General features: G+C 41.3%; 1 long non-coding RNA gene across 2 annotated transcripts; it reads left to right on the forward strand.

Moving 5' to 3' along the window:
- Positions 1–659: 659 nt before the first annotated feature.
- LOC120398557 lies at positions 660–6,594 on the forward strand. 2 transcript variants are annotated; one of them, XR_005594530.1, is made up of 3 exons: positions 660–764; positions 1,354–1,487; positions 4,462–6,594. It is a non-coding gene; the product is annotated as an uncharacterized LOC120398557 (long non-coding RNA). The 2 variants fall into 2 exon arrangements; XR_005594531.1 differs by having other exon boundaries at positions 4,501–6,594.
- Positions 6,595–6,904: the final 310 nt, after the last annotated feature.

Genomic DNA, 6,904 nt, shown 5'->3' on the forward strand with positions numbered 1-6,904 from the left:
TGCAAGAAACAGTTTACAAGCCTGACTACAGAGAGAGTGACTGGCTCTGGAATTCAAACAGAGATAGGTATATCCCCCCAGCCAAGGTGAAGGTGAGACGGGTGGGATTTAGGCAGGGCTTAAATTCTCAGAGACTATTTCCCGGAGCCTCCCCATCCCACCCCCACTGGGGCTCTGAGTTTCAGCTGCGGGCAGGGGTGGGGGGTTTCTTGAGGCTTTAGCCCCGTGGAACGAGGGAGCACACCAGGGTTTGTGTCTTTAGCCCCAAGGGGAGGCACCGGGCCTCAGGGCTTCAGTCCCATGGGGTGGGCTGGGTGTCCCATGGGTTTGAAAATATTTACTGGCTGAATTTTAAGCCCTGGGTTAAGGATACACTTCTTGCTGTCTGCTTTTGGCTATCTTAGATTGCTCCACACCTAGTGAACTTGCTTTTGTGGATCTCATTCTCAGGTGCCTGTCTCTCCCCATGCATTGTATAGGGAGTGTGCCCAGCTGAGGGTTTGCAGATTCTGTTAGGTGCCTAAAAGTCCCTTTGGGAATGGGCCCCTGTCCCCTGTGCACACAGCTGCCTTGCCTACAGCTTCGCCATTTTTTAAAAAACTTCATGGACGTTAGGTCCCTGGTTAGGTGCTTATATCTTTAATGTATGTTCCTATCCAGCTCAGAGAATCTCCACTCTGTTAAGCAGCCTTCTCCCCGCACTGCCAGACTTCCATGAAATCCAAAGGACTCCCTTGTGCTCACTCCATGTCTGCATCTCTCAGGTGAGATAGAGAGCTTGACCTCAGGCAACCCAGACAGAAAACTGATAGTGATGAATTTTGCTCTCACAGCCTAAGTCTTGCAAAGGGGGTCAGGCCGGGAGAGGGAACTCAAGGTGGCCATCAGGCATAGGGTAGTGAGAGAGAGAAAAGGGAGTCTGTGTGGGAAGAAGAGCTGTGGTAGGAAGACAAAGGAGGCTTTAGAAAACCTAATATATTTTTAATATATGTAGTACAGGGTAATCTTTCCCCCCCGCACCACCCCCATTTTGTAATTGATTTTCAGGCTCTTTACTGTAATCATTGCATTTGACCTGCAGAGATAAGGTTCCAATTTAGTCCTTGAAATATGCCTCAAGTTATGCTGCCAACCCATATTCAACTTTGCCAAATGTTTACTCATTCTGAATCTGTATGTGTTTTAAGAGCTTGGTATTTTCTTCTTGGTCCTGCAAACGCATGTCCTACGCTTTTAAATTTGCATTGCAATTTTAATGTAAAGAGATGTAAATCCTGTACCTGAGAGGCAGTAGCCGTACTTGACTTAAAATTGTATAACATTTGTTTCCTCAATAACCATCTTAAACAACAGATGGACGATGAAAATTGAACATCCACTTTGTCTATCGCATTCTTGCTAATACACAGACAGCCTTTTAAAGAATTTCCAATGGATATAACACATCAGGTCCAAATAAAAGGGAACATACCACTCAGCAGGATGATGTAAGTAAGCTGCTTTGCTGCTGCAGTTGGGTTGTGTTTTGTTTAGCTTTGACAGAATGGTCCTAGTGGGCACATATTGCACATGTCATTGTTCAGTTACGTTGCAGGAGGGTCAGTTAATAAACCAGCAGGTACAGATTGGAGAATAAGCAATGCACTGTATTGTTTCACACTTCTGTGGCTTCACAAGAACCATGTGGCCTTCTGAAAGCCTTCAGCTGCTTTGCTTATTTTTCCTGGTATAATTATGCATGGTGGGTGGGAGCAGGCGGCTGTGCTTATGACATTGTCATTAGTCTAATAATAGTAATATACTCTGCCAGAGTGGGACCCACACAAATGAATGCATTTTTAAAAAGGAACTATTTAAAAAGATGTACTTTCTGGGCAAGAAACCAAAACATATCAGACTACACTGAAGCCTTCATAAATGAATGATTGGGAAAAAAATAGACTTGTTAAATGCATAAATCTCTCATGCCTAAAAGAGAGAAAGCAATAGAAAAGAAATCTGATAATGAATACATTCTCTATGTATTAGACTTAAATATATTTTATAAGAACCCAGGGGCCCTCTGAAATTAATACCTCTTTAAGAAATAGATCTGTTAAAAAATATATATATTTTTCTGCTACCCAGTTATCAGTTTGAAAGGATTTTATATTTTATTTATGACTTAGCATAGTAAATGAAGTCAGCACTGATTTAAACTAGGTGCATGGGGAGGAAGCCTAGATGACAGTGACAGGGTTTACCAACCCTACACTGGTGAGGTGAGGGTTAAGGATTTGCTCTGGATACAGGAGGTCATGCCCCCTAATCCTTGCTGAGCATGCTCCCAGAGGAGGGAGAGTTCAAAAGGGATCAACTTAGCTCGGTCTGGGTGGACTGAACTGAAGAGCTATTGGGTGCTGCAGTGTCCTGCAGAGAGGTCACTGGGCCTCACAGTGAAGCCGCTGCCGCCCTTCAATCATGGGGCTGAGAATGATGAGTTACTACTGATAGGGAAAGATGCTCCGGAGAGTGACCCAAGAAGAACAGAAGTAGGGGTAGGAAGTAACCCAGGGAATAGGTGTAAAGGTGACTGCCCCTAGGCCATGTAACTGGACCATTATTTTGAAGGGCCCAAGGTTGGCACAGGGTAGAGCAGGGTAGGCCTGGGTTCCCTCTACCCTTAGTAACTGACTCTCACTGTTGGACAACATTGACACTGGCTCTAATGGCTAGGCAAGGCAGCCAAAGCCTCTCACTATTAAATGACATTGCTACTGACTCTAGCGGCTAGGCCAGGTGGCCACTGACTCTCGCCACTTGGTGATATAGGCTGGAATATTGCCACTAGACAATACTACTCACCTTGGAAACAACACCACACCCCCAACAATGTCATAAAGACATAAAAGGGATTGCTTTTTAGAAGAACTGAGCACTTGTAACTCCCTTTGGCTTCAGTGGAGTTGTGGATGCTCAGAACATATGAAAATCAGGCCCAGACAGTCAAATTCTGCTGTGTTACATCCCTGTAAATCTCGAGTAATTCGAGTCCAATCATTGATAGTGTTGTTTACGTGTGTTACAGTAGCCCATAAAGGCCCCAGTTTAGGTCAGATCCCCTAGTGCTAGGTGCTGTGCAAACCCAGATTAAGAAATGGTCTGTCTGAAGAGTTTACAGCCTAAATAGATGAGGGTGGGAGAAAAAATGAGGCACAGAGCAGTGAAATGATGGTCCCAAGTTCACACAGCAGTTCATTGGTACAGGTAGGAATAGAATTACCACTGGTCTCCTATATTCCATGATAATAAGTCTTGATGCTGCAAGGTGCTCAGCACTCTGGCCCTGATGCAGCAAAACACTTAGCTGTATGCTTAACTTTAAGCATGAGTATTCCCACTGAAGTCCCCTATTGACTACACACATGCTTTGCTAGATGAGGGCCACAGTGCTCAGCATTTTGCAAGATTCAGCTCTGAATGAGGCTGGTAGAACATAGCAGAATGTGGCCTATAGCAGATGCTCTTAATTTTGATTCAGCTGATTTTGTTTTTCAGTTAGACTTATCCTCCTGACCAAGCAAAATTTGCTTCTGTTGTTTTCATTCTGTTTTTTAATGAGGATAATGTTCTTTTTAAATGGATTTTAATTCTGATGTTCTCAGTTGCCTAGCCTTTCTTGTTCCTTCAAATGACAATTTCATGGCAGAGACTGAAAGCAATCTCAGCATTCTTTCTTGACAAGTGTAAACAACTCCTACACTGCTCTGCTAATATTAATTTATTTGTTATGTTGCCTGAAGACACACATAACTGGTTCATAAAACTGATGCTGCCTGAAAAGGCTTTCTTTCTCTTTCTCTTTCTCTCTCTCTCTCAAATTTTTGTGACTTCCCTACATGACTCATCGATGCTCTGGTGTGTTCTTATTTTTTTTTGTCATTTCTAAGACTAATAACCTTCCTTTGTTCCCTGTTCTTCCTCGTCTTTATTCATTACATTCCACAATGCTCTCTTATTTATCAGCATTATTTATTTATTTATCTTATTTATTGAAGCATTAGAATATTTGTCAGTTAAAACCTACTCCAGAATTATCCAAAATATTTTATGAATTTAGACCTTTTTCTTTTTCACTAGTGGTAAAATTCTGGCCCTCATTGAAGTCAATGGCAAAACTTCTATTGACTTCAAGCAGGCCAACATTTCTCCCTAGACATTCACAGACTACAATTATTACATACTCATTTGGTATTCAGAATTGATCAGTGACTGTTTTATGTAAACAAATTAGCACTCCGAGTTGTGTTCAAACTGTGTTCAAGTCTTATGGCTAGAAGATCTAAAAGGATAGAGCTCTCTGCTCTCTCTGCTGGGGAGAAGTTGTGTCTGGCCAGCCTCATTTGCATCTTTTTTACCCATAATTCCACCTACAGAATTTTAAGTTTTCCTGTTTTGGTTGGTATTTGTTTCATTTTTTAGGTGTAAAGGTGATATTAATAATTATCCTTACTGTCTAAGGGCATAGGATCTGTGCAAGATATGCCCTGGGTGAGATGTCACCATGATTAGAGAAAGATGAAGCTAACACAGAGAGTATGGTTCCTGGAGTATGCTGGATTCAGGACAAATGGACATGTGGTGCCAGATAAGTGACTGATTGGCCTTGGCTGAGGATGAGCACTTTCAAGTACAAACTCTCATCTCAGAGGAATGTTAACAAATGTACTAGAGATGAACTTTAGTTGGGTAATGAAGATCAGGCATAGCAAAAAGAAAGGGAAAGTACTCTCTCCTGAAGACTAGGAGCTCCATACATTGGAACCAATTGTACTAGCAGTGAATCTGACTCCACAGCAAGGACCAACTTGACCAGCAGGTAAAGCAGTAAAGCAGAAAGCTGACTCTACCGTGAAGCCTGACTGAACCAACAAAGGTAGAAGCAAACCAGAGATGACTCCATGGCAAAGTCAGACTGAACCATCAATGTCAACAGTGAAAAATCTCTGAACTGCACGAGGTGGCTGCCTTGGTGTCGGACTTAGCTGAACAGTTCCTTCAGGACTACAGCAGACCAACAGAGGACAGCCACCCTCAGATGTCTTTGGCTACCACTGAGACTGACTCTGTTGGAAAGCGGAGTTGTTAAAGGGAGAGGTTTGGAGTGAGACAGTGTTCTGGGACTCCATCAGCCAGACATTAAGACTAAGAGGGGTGAACCAAACTGCTAATCTATTCACTTGGGCTGGTCAATTTCTTATATGAATATGTAAGTATATATACTGGTTATGTGTGTGGGGGAGAAAGGGGTGTGTGTGTGCTGGGGGGAGAGTCCAGGTATATTTCCCAGAAATAAGAGTTCAGTTCTGGGTGGGAACTTCAGCCATAGATTGATATTTTTTATTTTTATTTTAGTTTTTATAAAGAAGAACCCCGAGACACTTGGAACCCATTCCTTGTTTCTGCCATTGGCACCTGGCAGAAGTGTCACACTATTTATTGGAAGTCTTTCTTTGAGTAATAGGTATTCATAATTCAATAGTCAGGCTTGGTAACATGGTAACTATAGTCATATAATATTGTTTCTTTTCTTTCATTGGATGATCTAACCAAAACTAATTTTGCTTTGTGTTCTTCACTGTGATCATTGGGACAAGAAAAAATTCACACACAAATGTTTCTATAAAACAAGGTTACACCCCCCCTTTTTTTTATCTGAAAGTCTCTATTTCCATATTCCTTATATTTATCTGTCAGTTGATTGATTGGTACATGGATTTAATGAGGTCATATATTGTCTCACCAGTTCTATTTTGTAACAATTTAAGGTTCAGTCCTTTGGTGCCAGATTGAGTCAAAAGCTTCTTGCAATTTTGGCAGAGAAGTTATGGCAAGCAGTTTGTTTACATTTACTTGTACTTGTTTATTGTATACCCCCACTCATGCCTGATGTAAGTTTAATTTTTATTGGGTAAAATGCAGATATTAACATTGTTATTGAACTGAGGGCTCTCCTCATGTGATGATAGATTGGTGTCTGGTAGAGGAGATATTTGGATTATTCTCTTCTTTTGTTTAGTTCCTTGAATATTTTATCTGCAGTATTTTGTTTCTATTAGTTTCTCTAGTTTCTTGTGAAGATGCAAAGTGTGAAGTATTTTTTTATTTTTTTTATATGGCCAGCCTGGTTCTCTTTATTATTATATTTTATTTGCTCTATGTATAGTGGTAACTCCTACAAGGACCAAATCAGGACCCCATTGTGCTCAGTGCTATACACACCAATAACGAGAAAGTCCCTGCTCCGGTAAGCTTAGAAGTCACTTACCGTACATTAGCTACAACATAAAGCCACAGTGTCTTTTTGGTATTTGATGGCTAATGTTAAGAGAGAAAATGGTAAATGCTGTGGTAAATGGTAAATAGTGTAAAGTAAAAGACCTTCATTTGGAATGGTGGGTTATGCTTGTTTACAATACTGAACTAAGTAAAGGACTTAAAACAACACCTTATATGCCATTAGACTAGAATCGTCTGCTGCAGAACCTGGGCAGCAGGTGCCCAATAGAGGGAAAGTATGCTCAGAGATGTGGGAGGTGAGTATCAGAAGCACAAAGTGGAAGGGAATGGAAGGATGGTCTAATGGTTAGGTGATTCAGAAGACATGACTGCAATTCCTTATTCAGCCATAGATTTTCTGTGTAACCTTGGGCAAGTGGAATTTCAGATTCTTCTGCAACACATATTCATCAATGAAATAAAGGTGGGTCTGCTTTATAGCCTAGAATGTTTTTAATTACCGTTAAGTCATTATCTCAAGTTACAATCAGTGCAGACTGCAGACGATTTAAAGGACTTGATTACAGTGATTGAGGTACAGACCGTCTCCTGAGGACTAACAACTGGCTGAGAGGAGTTTAAGGAA

This window comes from Mauremys reevesii, linkage group 2, assembly GCF_016161935.1.
Source record: "Mauremys reevesii isolate NIE-2019 linkage group 2, ASM1616193v1, whole genome shotgun sequence".
Lineage (NCBI taxonomy): Eukaryota > Metazoa > Chordata > Testudines > Geoemydidae > Mauremys > Mauremys reevesii.